At 47.5% G+C, this 20,023-nt stretch overlaps 1 long non-coding RNA gene across 1 annotated transcript in view; it reads left to right on the forward strand.

Moving 5' to 3' along the window:
• Window positions 1–20,023, forward strand: part of LOC134979894 (uncharacterized) — a 50,803-nt gene that overhangs the window by 23,756 nt on the left and 7,024 nt on the right. Inside the window, exon 3 of the long non-coding RNA XR_010190295.1 lies at window positions 1,187–1,362. This is a non-coding gene — a long non-coding RNA (uncharacterized LOC134979894). The remainder of the gene's footprint in view (window positions 1–1,186; window positions 1,363–20,023) is intronic.

Here is a 20,023-nt window from a genome sequence, read left to right on the forward strand (position 1 = left end):
ACAACATTATAAAAAAATTTAGATACTTAGAGACAAAGCAAAAGAACCCAGGCACACGATGAGTATGAAACCCCCTAATTCTTTGCAGCTGTGTGAGATAGTCAGCCTCACAATTTAAATGGAACAAGAACTGTATAAGGGGACAAAGAGGACAGTACTAGAACAGGAGGGGAAATAGTAACATTTTTGATTTAGTGGGGGGCATATGTATTAAAGCTTGGAGAGAGATAAAGTGAAGAGAGATAAAGTAGCTCCTGTCACTTTATAGGCTGTTTTTGAAAAATGACCGGAGCTAATTGGTTTGTACTTTATTTCTTTCCATGTTATGTATCTCCAAGCTTTAATACATACGCCCTTTGATGTGATAAGCACCCTTTTATTTTACAATATATCAAACGTGAGAAAAAAGGTAACATTTACTAAAATAATATAATAAAACATCCTCAACTGCTGTAACTAAGATGTATACTTTTTAGATGGAATACAGTCAAGTTTCCTAAATAAATAGGAAATTATAGAAGTTTATTGATATTCATGGCTATTTGACAGCTTCAGTCCAGCACATGCAAATATCTGAATTTTTTTGAGGGCAACATTTTTATTTAGAAATATAGTACAGCTTTGTGATATTGCATCCCTAGTTACCCTGGGAACCCTTGGATCATAAAAGGTTGTTTTATCACATCCAGTGAGTCAAACATATGCAGATTTTCTTGTTATGTTTTAATAGTCCTTTTAAGATTACCTTTTATTTTAATGGATTTGTTTAACACTTGGCAGTCCGCCTTAACATACAGTATCCTGTCAAGATAATTTTACGTTTTCTAAAATTGTTTCAATAAATGAAATAAGAATAAAATATTGTTTCCAATGTTCTATTTTCTCTACCTGTGAGTTGGCAGTGATTTATGAGAGCTCTGATTGCAGTGATAAGGAAATTGCAGTTACCACTGCAATAAAAAAATAAAAATAAACAGTACTCAAATACCCAGGCAATAATATACCAGTCTGTCTTTACAGATATACTAGACATGTGTGCACTCATAGTGTAAATGAAAAGCCCAAAATGTGGATGTCCAGCCCCATTTTGTTAAAAAAATTTTTTTTAACTTATATAAACTTAGAAAACTTTTATAAACCAAAGTAAAAACTGTTTACATTAATAAATGTTTATTTTTATTCTTAGGGAAAGATGCTAGTTTGAACAGCTTGGCCGAACAGAGTTATCTTAGAAGGGTTGTTTTAAAAGGATTAAGAAAATATTACGACATAGACTTACCCAGGACTTACATAGTGGCTATATCTGCACCATATATTGAAGGGCTGTGCTGGAATGTGACGATTGCTCTCCTTTCTTTGCAGGTAATCTACACTCATAATTTGCAGTTTGGGTCTGCTTAGAAAATACATGCTGCAGTGATATTTTATTATATTAGGTAATCTACACTGTCAATTTTTATTTCATAAGCTATATTGTATTCTAGGATGATACTTTATTTCAACTTTGAAATAGTTGGTAAACTCCTATCTCAGTTTTTCTCAGGAAAGTTGCTAGGTTGAACAGTGTCAGGCTCCGGAGCCTAACCTCCGGCGGGTGCTCCCATGGGTTACCGTCCCGATGGTTGGCGCGGCTGTGGCGGCAGGGAGCTGCTGGTGGCGAGTCCTCCTGGACGGATGTGTGGCTGCCAAGGGCCGGGGGTCGAGGGTATGGAGAGCCAGGCGCTGCGGCGGGGATCGCTGCGTTAAGGTCCTCTAGTGGTGACACAGTATAGTGTGTCAGAGACAGAAGCTGGCTAAAGCTGTGTGCTAACAGCTAAGTATGTCTTCTGTGCTGGGGGCAGCCATGTTGGAGACCAGAGTATTACCAATGAAGTTCATAATCTGTATCCAGCCAATCCTGCATGTTCTCCCCTTACAAAAGGGGGCTGGCTCAGAGGGAAAGTGCCAGTGCTTCAAGTTACCTCCTTGTAAAAGGTTCTCCAGCTCTGTGCTCCCAGGTTACTTCTGGTTCCCTGGTCCTGGTTGCTCTCATCCATCGGTTACCTAAACGCTGCTGCAGTCCTGCCGTCTAAGTCCGTTGCCACTCGTGGAAGTGCTCACGGGGTCCCAGGTCGTAGAGGAGCTCCAGGTGCTAACGGCGGTTCCCGCAGATGTCTTTATTTCTTCAAAGTCCAAGTTCTTCAGCCTCGTCTTTCAATCACAAACCACAGTCTTTATTTCTGCAAAGTCCAAGTTCTTCAGCCTCGTCTTTCAATCACAAACTAAAGTCTTCATTTCTTCAAAGTCCAAGTTCTTCAGCCTCGTCTTTCAATCACAAACCATAGTCTTCATTTCTTCAAAGTCCAAGTTCTTCAGCCTCATCTTTCAATCACAAACCACATCTTCATTTCTTCAAAGTCCAAGTACTTCAGACTCATCTTTTAATCATTAAACACACAGTCTTCAGTTCTTCTTTACCAGAGTTCTTCAGCTTCACTCTTTAAGTCATTTAACCATAGTCTCTAATTCTTCCAGTTTCTTCTATTTCTCCAATATTCCTGTACAGCCTGATTATTTATTAAAACAGTTATCTTCCTATGAAGTCCTCCTTTTCTTTACGCCCTCCGGCCAATGTTAACACTTGGTTTGGCTTCCACCCAATGAGGAGGAATTACATTCAGCCACCTTGTTTACTCTCCTCACAGGTAGCTGTCCCTTCAGCCAAAACTCGGTTGTCAGAACCCCAATTTACGCCGAGCGTGATAAACAGGATTGTATTAGAAGGGTTGTTTTAAAAGGGTTAAGAAAATATTACGATATAGACTTACCCAGGACTTAAACAGGACGAAAACAGACAGAAACATCCAACCAATGTTACAACAAAACAACCACCCTTCCTTTCATCCTCAATCAAAATCATCTGTGCATTTAAACATATGTATATATCTTTCAAACTATAATCCTCATGACCTCTAAGAACAGAATGCAACCAATTTTGTATAAAACCAGTTATATTGTGCTTTGCATGTGACTGTACATACTGTACCTGTGTTTGTCATTTTGCTCTGTCATGCTCAGTTAACATACAGTGGAACAAGACCAGTAAACAGGCACCTGAACTTTTAACTTTAACAAGTGAAACCTTACACTCTAAGCCTAGATAACTTTGCTTTAATCTCAAACGAACCATGTACCACAAATTGATTTTCTGTATTGCACTTCATGGAGTATTTATAAAGGCCATTACATCATTCAATCTCCCAGCAACTCTCCCCTCTGTACATGTAGCCCCCTCAATTATTCACTCCCCTCTTATTAATACTCATGAGCTTTTTACATCCCTATATTCATTGACAAAAACATCTACAACCTCTCACCATAAAAAACTTTCACAAACCTCTGACACATTTATCTCTCTCTTCTTCTTCTGACAGCTGGTGGCATTTTACTAAATCCAGGACCCAACCACTTGCATCGCTCACATTCACCTGATTCACAGCAAGATAGAAATCCAGCTTAAACATCACATGTCTTCCATCACCCTCCAGATCACTAAAATGTGCCTTATAGAATGCACGCTCTGTAACAAATTAACATCCATCCATGACCTCTTCATATCTAACAACTTCAAACTGCTGGCTATAACAGAAACATGGCTCACACAATCAGACATGGCCTCCCCTGCAGCACTGTCACATGGTGGTCTTCACTTCACACACACCTCCAGGCCTGGTTACCAAAAGGATGTAGGGTTAGATTATTACTTTCCCAATCTTTTGCATACACTGTTCTAGCACAGATATCATCACTCACATTTACATAATTTGCAGTACATTCCATCAGAGTTTACTCTCCTTTCTCTCTGCACGTTTAAGCTATCTATCGCCCACCAGGGCATCCCAAACAATTTCTGTAAGATTTTTCTGCCTGGCTCCCTCACTTCCTATCCTCTGACATCTCCACCATCATCATGGTTGATTTCAATATTGCTATTTATTGTCCAAAATCTGCTGCTCATGCCTTCAAACTACTCTCTCTATCCTCCTCTCTTGGCATCTCCAAACGGACTGACTCCTTTACTCATCAGGAGGGCTTGATCTAGTAATCATCAGACTATGCTCCATTTCTGAACTCACTAACACCCCTTCCCCCCTTTTAGATCACCACTTTATCACTTGCATTCTCTCCTCCATTAATTCAAACTCTGTGTTGCTGAAGTCCTCCAATCCTCCTCAAACCTGCAATAATATTAACACAATCAATCTTCAAGAACTTTCCGCCTCACTCCAACAACTGCTTTCCCCTATTTCTGAATTCACCTCTCCTGAGATGGCTGCATTACACCTGAACCAGACTCTAGAAGTAGCCCTTGATGAAGTGGCTCCAGCTACACATCACACTCCACGTAAGCCTAGATGTCAACCATGACACTCTAAATTAACAAGTGATCTACAAAAACTCACATGTAAAATTGAATGTCAGTGGCGTAAATCTCGTATTTCAAATGACTTCCTCACATATATGACTGTCTACCACTCTTATAGAAATGTCCTGGACACTGCCAAACAAACATATTTCCAAACTATAATCTCTGCTCAAGCCTCTAATCCCAAATTACTCTACTTAATTCTGAATCATCCCACACCTACCCCACCAGCCACTATCAAGGCACAAGAGCTTGCTTCCTACTTCAAGGAGAAGATTGATAAGATCCGAGATGAAATGGTATGCTCTTCGTCAGCCAGTGACCTGCTCAGTTCTTTACCTGAACCCTCTGGCACTCTCTCTCTTCATTTGATCCCACAAATGAAGAATCATCACTCTTCTCATCCTACTTCTCTACTACCTCTCCTCTTGATCCTTTACACTCACAAATAAGTAAAACTGTCTCCGGTGCTCATCCCTACCTTAACCAAAATATGTAACCTCTCTCGCTCTACTGGTATTTTTCCTTCACTGTTCAAGCATGCATTGATTATTCTTATTTTGAAAAAAACACAATACTGACCCTAACTTTCTCTCAAACTACTGCCCTATCTCTCTGCTCCCTTGAATCTCTAAGCTAATTGAGAGACTTGCCTACACTTGACTCGCATACTTTCTTAACTCACATAATTTATTGGACCCACTTCAGTTAGGCTTCTGTTCTCAATACTCCACAGAGACAGCACTGACTAAAGTGGTTAATGATTTGGTTACTACGAAGTCTAAAGGCCATTACTCACTTCTTATTCTTTTATATTTATGTGCTGCCTTTGACACTGTTAACCACTCTCTTCTCATACAAACACTACAATCCAGACACAGCCCTTTCATGGTTCCTATCCTATCTATCTTATCGCTTCTTCAGTGTTTGCTTCTCTGAATCTACCTTCTCTTCGCTACCTCTTTCAGTTTGAGTACCGTACTGCAAGGCTCAGTCTTAGGTCCTCTGCTTTTCTCAATCTATACCTCATCTCTTGGTAAGCTAATCAGCTTTTTTTGATTTCTGTATGCAAATGATACTCAAATCTACCTATCCTCCCCTGATTTGTCTCTATCTCTACTGGGCCGTGTCACTTTTCTGCCATTTCATCTTGGATGATTTCTCACCACCTCAAACTTAATATTTAAAAAACAGAGTTAATTATATTTCCACCAGCCAATAGTAGGTACCAACCTGATATCTCTATCACTGTTGAAACCTCGACAATCAACCCTACCCCACAAACTCGCTGCCTAGATGTCATCCTTGACTCTGATCTGTCCTTTGTTCCCCACATTCAATCTGTCTCAAAATCATGTTACATGCAGCTAAAAAACATATCCAAAACATGACCATACCTTACACAAGACACTGCTAAAACTCTAATCCATGGTCTCATTATCTCCCGCGATGATTATTGCAATTGTCTCCTTATTGCTCTTACCAAGAAGCAACTCTAGCCACTACAATCCATTATGAATGCAGCGGCAAGGCTAATCTTCCTTGCTAGACATTCATCATCTGCAGATCCACTCTGTCAGTCCCTTCATTAGTTACCTGTATTCTACCGTATTTAATATAAAATACTTTTACTCACACACAAGGCTATTAACCAAACTACACCAACATACATCACTTTGCTTATCTCAAAATATCTCCCAACCCAACCTCTTCGCTCTTCACAAGATCTGCATCTCTCATCCATACTCATTACTCGCTCCCACTCATGATTGCAGGACTTTCTTTGGGCTGCACCCACTCTGTGGAATGCCCTACCATGCACAATGAGACTCTCCGCTAGTCTCCAAACCACCATGCGCTCCATGAAAACTCACCTCTTCAGGCAAGCATATCAAATTACAGTACCGCCCACATAACTTTCATAACCTTTCCTATCAATTTGCATCCACTCTGCACAGTCCACATATATCCTCACATGTCTTCTCATTCTTCACTTTCCCTTCCTCCCGACCCCGGGTTCATCATTGCTGGGTGACCATATCATACAGCCCACCAAGAACCTTTGCAATCTGGTAGACAACTAGGCAATAGATAGCACCTATCCTTGTGTTTCCATGCCTATTTCCCTATAGATTGTAAGCTTGTGATCAGGGCCTTCCTACCTCTATGACTGTTTGTTATTACCCAGTTTTTTATATCATTGGTATTTCCAATTGTAAAGTGCAACGGAATTTGCTGCGCTATATAACAAACTGTTAATAAAAATAATAATATATTTTTAATGGTTGCTCAATATATTTACATCATAGAATATTGTAGCAATGCAGTACTGGAAAAAAGGCATCTTAATTTCATAATTGAAGGGCAGGTGTATGTAATAAGGTAGTACTGTTTCTATGAACACTTGTCCACTCTGGGTACAAATTAATATCAGGCTATGTATAATGGCTTAGATGAGTTACCTTGTGACAAATTATATATGTATGTACATATATATATATATATATATATATATATGAGGTAGTCCATTATTTAAATATTATTTTAATTGTTTTTGCAAACCTTAAGTAAAACTATTTTCATGCATAAGCTACATTTTCTCTTATTTTAAACATTCAACCACTTGCCCCAAAAATTAATCATATAGTAAATTAAGCTTCTTTTGATTCATATCTTCTACTAATATTGATACTTCACAGATTGAAATAAGTTTTCAACATATTTTCACTATTAAAATTCATGTTTTGGAATTATATATGCCTTCCATTTATCCTTTGGATTTGGACACTGTATCCACATTTTAAGGATTATGTGTAAATAGATTTTTTGAACTGCAGACATTTTGCAAACTTAAATTAAAAAGAACTTATTACTATTACTGCAACCTATTTCTGCAAGCAGACTGGGAGAGATTTATATTTAGACAAGTTTTTTGTCTCTGGAATATCACAGATATGTTCCTGGTTTGTATACAGTATGTATTCTGATAGCAGTAATCCTCCATGTTTTAAAATGCATAACTCATAGACTGTACCAATAAATAAACATAACTTAAAAAAATATTTATTTTATGCATTATTGTTATATTCCTTGCAGATAAATTCTGCATACAGTACCTTGTGCCACCATACATTCTCATTATCCAATAAAAATAATAAATAGATAGTTGGGTTAGAAAAACATGTTACTTCTTCAGTTTATGAAATAGTACTATAATTCTGAAAGCATATGAAACATATTTGTAAAGTATAATAAAACATAAGGATGAATGCACAGAGCATCTATTTTTATAATTTATTTTTGAAATACCCCAGGTGCACAGATGGAGTGTGTACTTCAGAAATACTGGATGGAGGTTCAGATGATTTCTCAATGGGTAACATTCAATTCCTCTAAGCTTCAAACTTTTATTCTATTTCCACTTGATGAGAGAGAAGCCAACACTCCCACCACCCAGATGCAATAATTGGCTAGAGGGCAGCAGATACTGTATGATAAGTTTAATTGCAAATTTAAACTTTTATTTTCATATAGCATTTTTTTTCAAACAGAGTCTATGGTCTATATTTTGTAAATATCAATTTCTATCAATTTTCAATTGACACAAATTAATCAAAATTGATGTTATGCTTCAGAGGCTAAAACAGACATTTACTAACAGACAATTTTGAATATTGATTTTTAAAAGTTAGTAAATGTGTTTTTCAGGTGTAGCATAGCGAGTTATATCAATTTAAAATTAAAGTCAATCTTCTCCTATATATTAGCCCAACTCTGTGATTCTGTGCCTGGCCGTAACGCTGGGCGGAGTCACAGGCACAAATCTGGGCAGGAACAGTCCCCTCCCTCTCTCCGCCCAGTCCCCTCCCCATCTCCGCCCAGTCCCCTGTCTCCCTTCTCCCCGTACACTCCCTGCCCCTGGTGACATCGCAGCCGCTGACAGTGAGCGGAACTCACACTATCCGCCTCACAGTCTTGCGGCTGCTGCTGAGTCAGGGGACATGCTGAGCACTCGCAGCCGCACCCGCCCCCCCTCCCACCCGCGGCAACCACCCGCATCTGCCCCCCACCCGCGGCACTCCCGCCCTCTCCCCCTCCCGCAGCACCAACATCCGCGGCATCCACCCGTCACTTACTTTTATAAGACCCGGTGCAGTCGTGGGTGAAAAGGGGGCGTGGCTTCGCGGAAGGTGGCGTGGCTTCGCGTCCTGACCCCCCGTTTTCGGCACATTGTGGGTCGGGGGATACGGCCTTCACCCGGACACTGCTGAATCTGCAGTGCTGGCTTCTGCACTGTGACACCCCTCAGAGGGTAACAACCGCGCGCGGCCCGCACCCCCCGCACCCACGTTGTGGCGCCACTGCTCCCGCCCCCTCCCCCACCCGTAGCACAAACACCCGCCGCATCCACCAACCACCCGCGGCACTCCCGTCCCCTCCCCCACCCAGAGCACTAACACCCGCGCCACCCACCCGCGGAACTCCCTCCCCCTCCCCCACCCGTAGCACCAACACCGCGGAAACCAACCACATTCGCCCCCCACCCGCGGCACTCCCACCCTCTCCCCCACCCGCAGCACCAACACCCGCGCCACCTACCCGCGGTACCCACCGCATCCACCCACCACCCGTGGCACTCCACCCCCTCCCCCACCCGCAGCACCAACACCCGCACCACCCGTGGCACTCTGCCCCCTCCCCCACCCACAGCACCAACACCTGCTGCCCCCCCTGCGGCATCCAACGCATCCCCCACATCCGCTCCCACCCGCGGCACTCACGCCCCCACCCGTAGCTCCCACACCTGCAGCACCACCCGCCCCTCCCCCACCCACTGCAACCCTGCCCCTCCCCCATACCCACCTCTCCCCCCCGCTGCACTCTTCACCCAACCCGCACCACCACCACATCTGCCCCTCCTGCACCCACCCCTCCCCCACCCGCACCACCGCCCCAACCCTCGGAACCCCAGCAGCTGCCTCCCACCACCCAACTGCACCACCACTGCTCTAGCCCCTGCCCCCCCACCCATGGCACCACGCCCCCACCCCCAGCACCCCCCTCCCCCATCCACGGCACTCCCACACCAGCTTCTCCCACAGCCCTCCCACACCCACATCACCCCTGCTCCCAACCCCCACCGATGGCACCTCCGCCCCTCTAATACGCACAGCACCCCTGCTCCCGCACCCCCACCCCTCCCCTACCTGTAGCACCCGCCCCTGCAACCGTGGCACCCTCAAACCCACCACCCCCCCAAATGCACCACACCGGCAAACCGCCCCCTCCCCCACCCGTGGCACCCCCCCACTCCACCACCATACGCACCTCTCCCCCCGCTAAACCCCTGCATCCTCCACTCCACCCGCACCACCACCACATCTGCCCCTCCTGCACCCACCCCTCCCCCATCCACAACACCCCTGCTCCTGCACCCCCTCCCCCACCCACGCCACACCCCCAACCCTCGGAACCCCCGCAGCCGTCTTCCACCCCCCATCCGCACCACCACTGCACCCGCCACTGCCCCCCCACACCTGTCCGCCACCCATGGCACAACGCCCCCACGCCCAGAACCCACCCGCTCCCCTACCCACGGCACTCCCACACCAGCTTCTCCCACAGCCCCCTCAACCCTCCCAAACCCACATCACCCCTGCTCCCAACTCACCACCCATGGCGCCCCGACCCTCCACTACGCACAGCACCCCTGCTCCCGCACCCCCACCCCTCCCCTACCCTACCTGCAGCACCACCCACCCGCCCCTGCAACCATAGCACCCTCACACCCACCCACCCCCAACCGCACCACCCCGGCAAACTGCCCCATCTCTCACCCGCGGCACCCCCGCCCCTCCCCCACTCCACACCCATACCCACCTCTCCCCCGCTACACCCCTCCACCCCACCCGCACCACCACCGCATCTACCCCTCCTGCACCCGCCCCTCCCCCATCCGCAACACCCCTGCTCCCGCACCCCCTCCCCCACCCGCGCCAACCCTCGGAAGCCCCCGCTGCCGCTTCCCACACCACAACCGCAGCACTACTGCACCCGTCCCTGCCCCCCGTACCTGTCCCCACACCCATGGCACCACACTCCCACCCACAGCCCCCCCTCCCCCACCCACGGCACTCCCACACCAGCTTCTCCCACAACCCCTCCCACACCCATATCACCCCTGCTCCCAACCCTCCACCCATGGCACCCTGCCCCTCCCCTACGCACAGGACCCCTGCTCCCGCACGCCCACCCCTCCCCTTCCTGCAGCAACACCCGCCCCCGCAACCGTGGCACCCTCACACCCACCTCCCACACAACCGCACCACCCCGCCAAATGGCCCCCTCCACCACCACAGCCGGCCCTCCCCAACTGTGTTAACCCCACACCAGCCCCTCACCCACCCACAGCGCCCTCTGATCCCCTCCCCCATCCGCCCCATCCCCGCACCCGCCTCTCCCCAGCCCGCGGCACATCCGGACCACCACCACACCCCCACAGCCACCACTCCCCCACCCACAGCACCTCCGGCCCCTCCTCCACCCCCATCATCTACAGACACCTCCACCACCCCCAGCACTTCTACAAACCATCACCCAACCTCCCCCTCTGCAACCCCACCTCCCCCTACATCGCCCCTCCCCACACAGAGCACCTCCAGGCCCCCTCCTTCATCCACAGCCTCCTGCACCTGCCCCTCCACCACCAGCAGCATCTACAGACCCCATCCACACCCCCTCACGCCCCCCCCACCCCTGGCACCCCACCCGCAGCATCCTCACACCCGCCCCTTCCCCACCGCCGCACCCCATCCCCTGCCCCTCCCCTACCCTCCGCAGCTGCACCAACCGCCCTACCCCAACTGCGGTATCCCTGCACCAGCACCCTCCCCCAACCACCGCAGCAGCACACCTGGCCCACCACAACCGCCGTAACCCCGCACCTACCCTTCACTCATCCACAGCGCCCACGGACCCCCTCCCCCATCCGTGCCATCCCCGCACCCACCCCTCCCCTGGCTACCGCACATCCACATCACCTACCCCATCCAGATCACGTACCCCACCTGCAACACCCCCGCCACTTCCACAACCACAACACCTACTTGCCCGCATTATCTACAGACACCCTCCACATTTATGGACCTCCCACACCTGCCCCTGCCCCACCCGCAACACCTCTGGACCACCACTCGAACCACCTCCGGACTCCCTCCCCCATCCACAGCTCCCCCGCATCCACCCCTCCCCCTTCCACAACATCTACCTCCCCCATCCGTGCCATCCCACACCTCCCCCACCCACAGCACTTCTGAAACCCATCACCTAAGCTCACCCCCCTGCACCTCCAAACGCACACCCCTACATCACCCCTCCCACACACACATTACCTCTATACCCCCTCCTTCATCCACAGTCCCCGCACCCACCCCTCCCCCACCAACAGCAACTAAACTCCCCATCTGCGCCCCCTCTACACCTCCCCCTCCCCCACCCACAGCACCTCTGCACCCTTTACGCCATCCGTGCCCCTGCACCCACTCCTCCGCCACCCACAACACCTCTGGACCCCCTCCCACACCCACCCCTCCACCACACGTAGCACCTCGGACACCATCCACAGCCGCTACAAGTGATTCCCTGAATCGGGCTGATCAGCCACATGGATAGGAACCTCACTGAACCCACCCCCCTTCCAAACTCCCCAAACTTTTGTGAGTATAGTTGCTACCAATGGACATTGGATTAATTAAACACACTAATACTGTGGCCATTATGTGTATAAGCAACACTGCTACCTGTGCCCATTGTGTATAAGTGGCGCTGCTACCTGTGCACACTGTGTGTATAAGCGGCTCAGCTACCTGTGGGCACTGTGTGTATAAGCGGCTTTGCTACCTTTGGGTATTGTGTGTATACGCCGCTCTGCTACCTGTGGGTATTGTGTGTACACGTGGCTCTGCTACCTGTGCCCATTGTGTGTATAAGCACCTCTGCTACCTGTGGGCACTGTGTATAAGCGCCTCTGCTACCTGGGGGTATTGTGTGTATAAGCGGCTCTGCTAGCTGTGAGCACTGTGTGTATAAGCGTCTCTGCCCCCTGTGGGTATTGTGTGTATAAGCGGTTCTGCTACCTGTGGGTAATGTGTGTTCATGTGGCTCTGCTACCTGTGCCCATTGTGTGTATTAGCCAGTCTGCTACATGTGGGCACTGTGTGTGTAAGCGCCTCTGCCCCCTGTGGGTATTGTGTGTATAAGCGGTTCTGCTACCTGTGGGTAATGTGTGTATAAGCGGCTCTGCTACCTGTGGGTATTGTGTGTATAAGCGGTTCTGCTACCTGTGGGTATTGTGTGTATAAGCGGCTCTGCTACCTGTGGGCATTGTGTGTATAAGCGGCTCTGCTACCTGTGGCCACTGTGTGTATAAGCGCCTCTGCTACCTGTGGGTATTGTGTGTATAAGCGGCTCTGCTACCTGTGGCCATTGTGTGTATAAGCGGCTCTGCTACCTGTGGGTATTGTGTGTATAAGCGCCTCTGCTACCTGTGGGCACTGTGTGTATAAGCCCCTCTGCTACCTGTGGGCACTGTGTGTATAAGCGTCTCTGCCCCCTGTGAGTATTGTGTGTATAAGTGGTTCTGCTACCTGTGGGTATTGTGTGTATAAGCGGTTCTGCTACCTGTGGGTATTGTGTGTATAAGCGGCTCTGCTATCTGTGGGCACTGTGTGTATAAGCGCCTCTGCTTCCTGTAGGCACTGTGTGTATAAGCGGCTCTGCTACCTGTGGCCATTGTGTGTATAAGCGGTTCTGCTACCTGTGGGCGCTGTGTGTATAAGCGGCTCTGCTACCATTGGGTATTGTGTGTATAAGCTGCCCTGCTACCTCTGGCCACTGTGTGGATACGTGGCTCTGATACCTGTGGCCACTGTGTGTATAAGCTGCATTGCTACCTGTGGGCGCTGTGTGTATAAGCTGCGCTGCTACCTGTGGGTATTGTGTGTATAAGCGGATCTGCTACCTGTGGGTATTGAGTGTATAAGCGGCTCTGCTACCTGTGGCCATTGTGTGTATAAGCGGCTCTGCTACCTGTGGCCACAGCACCTTGGTATCTTATCTACAGTGCATTGCTGTTACTCATCTGGTACTTCATAATGCAGACACTAGCAATATATACTACACTCTACACTATGTTATTCATTGTGCCCTGCGGCCACTCTGCACGCCCTCACAAAGGCCTACGCCCCCTTACAATATTTACCCACTGCCATAAAAAAAAAATCAGGTAATACTCCATCTAAAAACAATTATAGCACAGCTGAAGCCCGTGCAGGGGATAACGGGTCGTAGCCTCTTGCAACGGTATTTTCTCTCTAACCCCTTGCCTCTCTTTATCCTCTCCCTACCACCCTGACTCTCCCTATCCTTTACCAATCGCACAGCGTTTCTGCACATTCCCTTTCTCCCCCCCTACGCATCTCTATCTTATCTCAACTGGACACCATTTCTGTATGCCCTCTATACTGCCCTGCATTTCTGATTCTGTTATCTACCGCCCTGCGTATGTTCAAAGGCGTGCAGAGGTTAACGGGGCGTAGCCCCTAACAACGGTGTGAAGAGCGCCAGTAGGGCGCGATGAATCACCTAGTTATTAAATATAACCCTATGACTGCAATTTGATTTAAAAATCAAATAATCTATGACAAAAGAAAGTGTGTTTTTGAACTTAACATCTTTACATCCTTATTCAAACTAAAATAAATAAATAAACGTCAATATTCACCATTAGCTGACTGCACTTTTATATATCTTTAATCAAAGCAATTGCTTCTTTAACAATACTGTAATTATGACTCTTATGATTCAATTCCATGAACAATAAAGAAGCAACAAAAATAGTAAAAAAATATCTTCAATTTAACCTTAAGGATTGGGTCATACAGTGCATGCTCAGGCCCGGCGACAGGGGGGGTCAAAGGGGACAACCCTCCCGGGCCCCGAGCTTCAGGGGGGCCCCATCACTTGCTTGGTCTGGTTGGTCTTCGCTTTGTTGCCTTCATTATGCTTGCGGCATGCCTCTCTGCCGCCCCGTCCCTGTCTGACGATCTGCTGCTGCTGCCGCTGAAGAGCCGGGCATCAGAGCAGCAAACACAGGCTACACTGACTGTGTGAGTCAGGGCTCCTTATAGCAGCTGCCCGCAGCACTACCTCTGTCCAACCCTGCTCCCTACGTGCCTGGATGGCACCCTCACAGCCTGTCATACTGTATACTATGTCAAGGTACTGCCATATTATTCTATATAAATGTGTGTATGGTGAGTTCTATGTGTGTGTGTGTGTATGTATATATATATATATATATATATATGCAAAAAATGTCCCTGGCACTCCGGACTTCCGTTCACCTTGCTCCGGTGCCCTCCCCTCAGATCTGCATTTGTGTATATGGTCCTTGTATGCCGCCCATACAAGGACCATATATATATATATATATATATATATATATGTGTGTGTGTGTGTATATATATATATATATATACATATATAATTTTTTTACAGCGACTTTGTACTTTATATGGGGGGGGGGAGTTAAGGCAGGGTGGGGGGCCCCGGAGAAATTGGTGTACCGGGCCCCAAGATTTCTCTTGCCGGCCCTGTGCATGCTACACTCTGTGTGATTATCCTCTTATTTAATATCTGGTCTAAAATGGTTATTAGAGTTCCAACAGTTTTTACTAAAATTAATAAATTTAACATGGTTCTGTGACCATTCTTAAGATATTTAGACATTATCATGCATAGTCCATTTCAGAGACGTATTTCTTGTGGAGAACCAGAATAGAGTTTTGGTTTAAGAAGTTCCACCTCTTTCAATTGTATCCCTACAAAGAACAATTATACAAAAGAATGATGCTCTAGCAAGTTCCATTGTGATATAATATAATTTCAGATGATCATTTTTTGGTCACTTACAGTACAGTATATATAAATTAGCTGAAGGACTAGTGCTATCAGTTAAAGTATTTTTGTTTAATTATCCATCAATTAGTATAAGGAATGACTGCCCCAATGAGTCTGTTAACATAGGGTAAATATAACTCCTCTAAGATACTTGTTAGGCAGCTACTTCCAATGTACTGTATATAAGAGATATTAGCAGAGAAGTTTCTGCTGGTAATTAAATTTCCTTTCACATTTCATATCCTGCAGAAAACTAAGTCTAAGTCTAACTATAGTGACAGTATCTTATACAAATGTGGCTACCGTTAACTAGAGATGAGCGCCGGAAATTTTTCGGGTTTTGTGTTTTGGTTTTGGGTTCGGTTCCGCGGCCGTGTTTTGGGTTCGACCGCGTTTTGGCAAAACCTCACCGAATTTTTTTTGTCGGATTCGGGTGTGTTTTGGATTCGGGTGTTTTTTTCCAAAAAACCTAAAAAACAGCTTAAATCATAGAATTTGGCGGTCATTTTGATCCCAAAGTATTATTAACCTCAAAAACCATAATTTCCACTCATTTTCAGTCTATTCTGAATACCTCACACCTCACAATATTATTTTTAGTCCTAAAATTTGCACCGAGGTCGCTGTGTGAGTAAGATAAGCGACCCTAGTGGCCGACACAAACACCGGGCCCATCTAGGAGTGGCACTGCAGTGTCACGCAGGATGGCCCTTCCAAAAAACCCTCCCCAAACAGCACATGACGCAAAGAAAAAAAGAGGCGCAATGAGGTAGCTGTGTGAGTAAGATTAGCGACCCTAGTGGCCAACACAAACACCGGTCCCATCTAGGAGTGGCACTGCAGTGTCACGCAGGATGTCCCTTCCAAAAAACCCTCCCCAAACAGCACATGACGCAAAGAAAAAAAGAGGCGCAATGAGGTAGCTGTGTGAGTAAGATAAGCGACCCTAGTGGCCGACACAAACACCGGGCCCATCTAGGAGTGTCACTGCAGTGTCACGCAGGATGTCCCTTCCAAAAAACCCTCCCCAAACAGCACATGACGCAAAGAAAAAAAGAGGCGCAATGAGGTAGCTGTGTGAGTAAGATAAGCGACCCTAGTGGCCGACACAAACACCGGGCCCATCTAGGAGTGGCACTGCAGTGTCACGCAGGATGTCCCTTCCAAAAAACCCTCCCCAAACAGCACATGACGCAAAGAAAAAGAAAAGAAAAAAGAGGTGCAAGATGGAATTGTCCTTGGGCCTTCCCACCCACCCTTATGTTGTATAAACAAAACAGGACATGCACACTTTAACCAACCCATCATTTCAGTGACAGGGTCTGCCACACGACTGTGACTGATATGACGGGTTGGTTTGGACCCCCCCCAAAAAAGAAGCAATTAATCTCTCCTTGCACAAACTGGCTCTACAGAGGCAAGATGTCCACCTCATCATCACCCTCCGATATATCACCGTGTACATCCCCCTCCTCACAGATTATCAATTCGTCCCCACTGGAATCCACCATCTCAGCTCCCTGTGTACTTTGTGGAGGCAATTGCTGCTGGTCAATGTCTCCGCGGAGGAATTGATTATAATTCATTTTAATGAACATCATCTTCTCCACATTTTCTGGATGTAACCTCGTACGCCGATTGCTGACAAGGTGAGCGGCGGCACTAAACACTCTTTCGGAGTACACACTTGTGGGAGGGCAACTTAGGTAGAATAAAGCCAGTTTGTGCAAGGGCCTCCAAATTGCCTCTTTTTCCTGCCAGTATAAGTATGGACTGTGTGACGTGCCTACTTGGATGCGGTCACTCATATAATCCTCCACCATTCTATCAATGTTGAGAGAATCATATGCAGTGACAGTAGACGACATGTCCGTAATCGTTGTCAGGTCCTTCAGTCCGGACCAGATGTCAGCATCAGCAGTCGCTCCAGACTGCCCTGCATCACCGCCAGCGGGTGGGCTCGGAATTCTGAGCCTTTTCCTCGCACCCCCAGTTGCGGGAGAATGTGAAGGAGGAGATGTTGACAGGTCGCGTTCCGCTTGACTTGACAATTTTGTCACCAGCAGGTCTTTCAACCCCAGCAGACTTGTGTCTGCCGGAAAGAGAGATCCAAGGTAGGCTTTAAATCTAGGATCGAGCACGGTGGCCAAAATGTAGTGCTCTGATTTCAACAGATTGACCACCCGTGAATCCTTGTTAAGCGAATTAAGGGCTCCATCCACAAGTCCCACATGCCTAGCGGAATCGCTCCGTGTTAGCTCCTCCTTCAATGTCTCCAGCTTCTTCTGCAAAAGCCTGATGAGGGGAATGACCTGACTCAGGCTGGCAGTGTCTGAACTGACTTCACGTGTGGCAAGTTCAAAGGGCATCAGAACCTTGCACAACGTTGAAATCATTCTCCACTGCGCTTGAGACAGGTGCATTCCACCTACTATATTGTGCTCAATTGTATAGGCTTGAATGGCCTTTTGCTGCTCCTCCAACCTCTGAAGCATATAGAGGGTTGAATTCCACCTCGTTACCACTTCTTGCTTCAGATGATGGCAGGGCAGGTTCAGTAGTTTTTGGTGGTGCTCCAGTCTTCTGTACGTGGTGCCTGTACGCCGAAAGTGTCCCGCAATTCTTCTGGCCACCGACAGCATCTCTTGCACGCCCCTGTCGTTTTTTAAAAAATTCTGCACCACCAAATTCAAGGTATGTGCAAAACATGGGACGTGCTGGAATTTGCCCATATTTAATGCACACACAATATTGCTGGCGTTGTCCGATGCCACAAATCCACAGGAGAGTCCAATTGGGGTAAGCCATTCCGCGATGATCTTCCTCAGTTGCCGTAAGAGGTTTTCAGCTGTGTGCGTATTCTGGAAAGCGGTGATACAAAGCGTAGCCTGCCTAGGAAAGAGTTGGCGTTTGCGAGATGCTGCTACTGGTGCCGCCGCTGCTGTTCTTGCGGCGGGAGTCCATACATCTACCCAGTGGGCTGTCACAGTCATATAGTCCTCAGTCTGCCCTGCTCCACTTGTCCACATGTCCGTGGTTTAGTGGACATTGGGTACAACTGCATTTTTTAGGACACTGGTGAGTCTTTTTCTGACGTCCGTGTACATTCTCGGTATCGCCTGCCTAGAGAAGTGGAACCTAGATGGTATTTGGTAACGGGGGCACACTGCCTCAATAAATTGTCTAGTTCCCTGAGAACTAACGGCGGATACCGGACGCACGTCTAACACCAACATAGTTGTCAAGGCCTCAGTTATCCGCTTTGCAGCAGGATGACTGCTGTGATATTTCATCTTCCTCGCAAAGGACTGTTGAACAGTCAATTGCTTACTGGAAGTAGTACAAGTGGGCTTACGACTTCCCCTCTGGGATGACCATCGACTCCCAGCAGCAACAACAGCAGCGCCAGCAGCAGTAGGCGTTACACGCAAGGATGCATTGGAGAAATCCCAGGCAGGAGAGGACTCGTCAGAATTGCCAGTGACATTGCCTGCAGGACTATTGGCATTCCTGGGGAAGGAGGAAATTGACACTGAGGGAGTTGGTGGGGTGGTTTGCGTGAGCTTGGTTACAAGAGGAAGGGATTTACTGGTCAGTGGACTGCTTCCGCTGTCACCCAAAGTTTTTGAACTTGTCACTGACTTATTATGAATGCGCTGCAGGTGACGTATAAGGGAGGATGTTCCGAGGTGGTTAACGTCCTTACCCCTACTTATTACAGCTTGACAAAGGGAACACACGGCTTGACACCTGTTGTCCGCATTTCTGGTGAAATACTTCCACACCGAAGAGCTGATTTTTTTGGTATTTTCACCAGGCATGTCAACGGCCATATTCCTACCACGGACAACAGGTGTCTCCCCGGGTGCCTGACTTAAACAAACCACCTCACCATCAGAATCCTCCTGGTCAATTTCCTCCCCAGCGCCAGCAACACCCATATCCTCCTCATCCTGGTGTACTTCAACACTGACATCTTCAATCTGACTATCAGGAACTGGACTGCGGGTGCTCCTTCCATCACTTGCAGGGGGCGTGCAAATGGTGGAAGGCGCATGCTCTTCACGTCCAGTGTTGGGAAGGTCAGGCATCGCAACCGACACAATTGGAGTCGGACTCTCCTTGTGGATTTGGGATTTCGAAGAACGCACAGTTCTTTGCGGTGCTACTGCTTTTGCCAGCTTTAGTCTTTTCATTTTTCTAGCGAGAGGCTGAGTGCTTCCATCCTCATGTGAAGCTGAACCACTAGCCATGAACATAGGCCAGGGCCTCAGCCGTTCCTTGCCACTCCGTGTGGTAAATGGCATATTGGCAAGTTTACGCTTCTCCTCCGACAATTTTATTTTAGGTTTTGGAGTCCTTTTTTTACTGATATTTGGTGTTTTGGATTTGACATGCTCTGTACTATGACATTGGGCATCGGCCTTGGCAGACGACGTTGCTGGCATTTCATCGTCTCGGCCATGACTAGTGGCAGCAGCTTCAGCACGAGGTGGAAGTGGATCTTGATCTTTCCCTAATTTTGGAACCTCAACATTTTTGTTCTCCATATTTTAATAGGCACAACTAAAAGGCACCTCAGGTAAACAATGGAGATGGATGGATTGGATACTAGTATACAATTATGGACGGGCTGCCGAGTGCCGACACAGAGGTAGC

This window comes from Pseudophryne corroboree, chromosome 12 (assembly GCF_028390025.1).
Source record: "Pseudophryne corroboree isolate aPseCor3 chromosome 12, aPseCor3.hap2, whole genome shotgun sequence".
NCBI lineage: Eukaryota > Metazoa > Chordata > Amphibia > Anura > Myobatrachidae > Pseudophryne > Pseudophryne corroboree.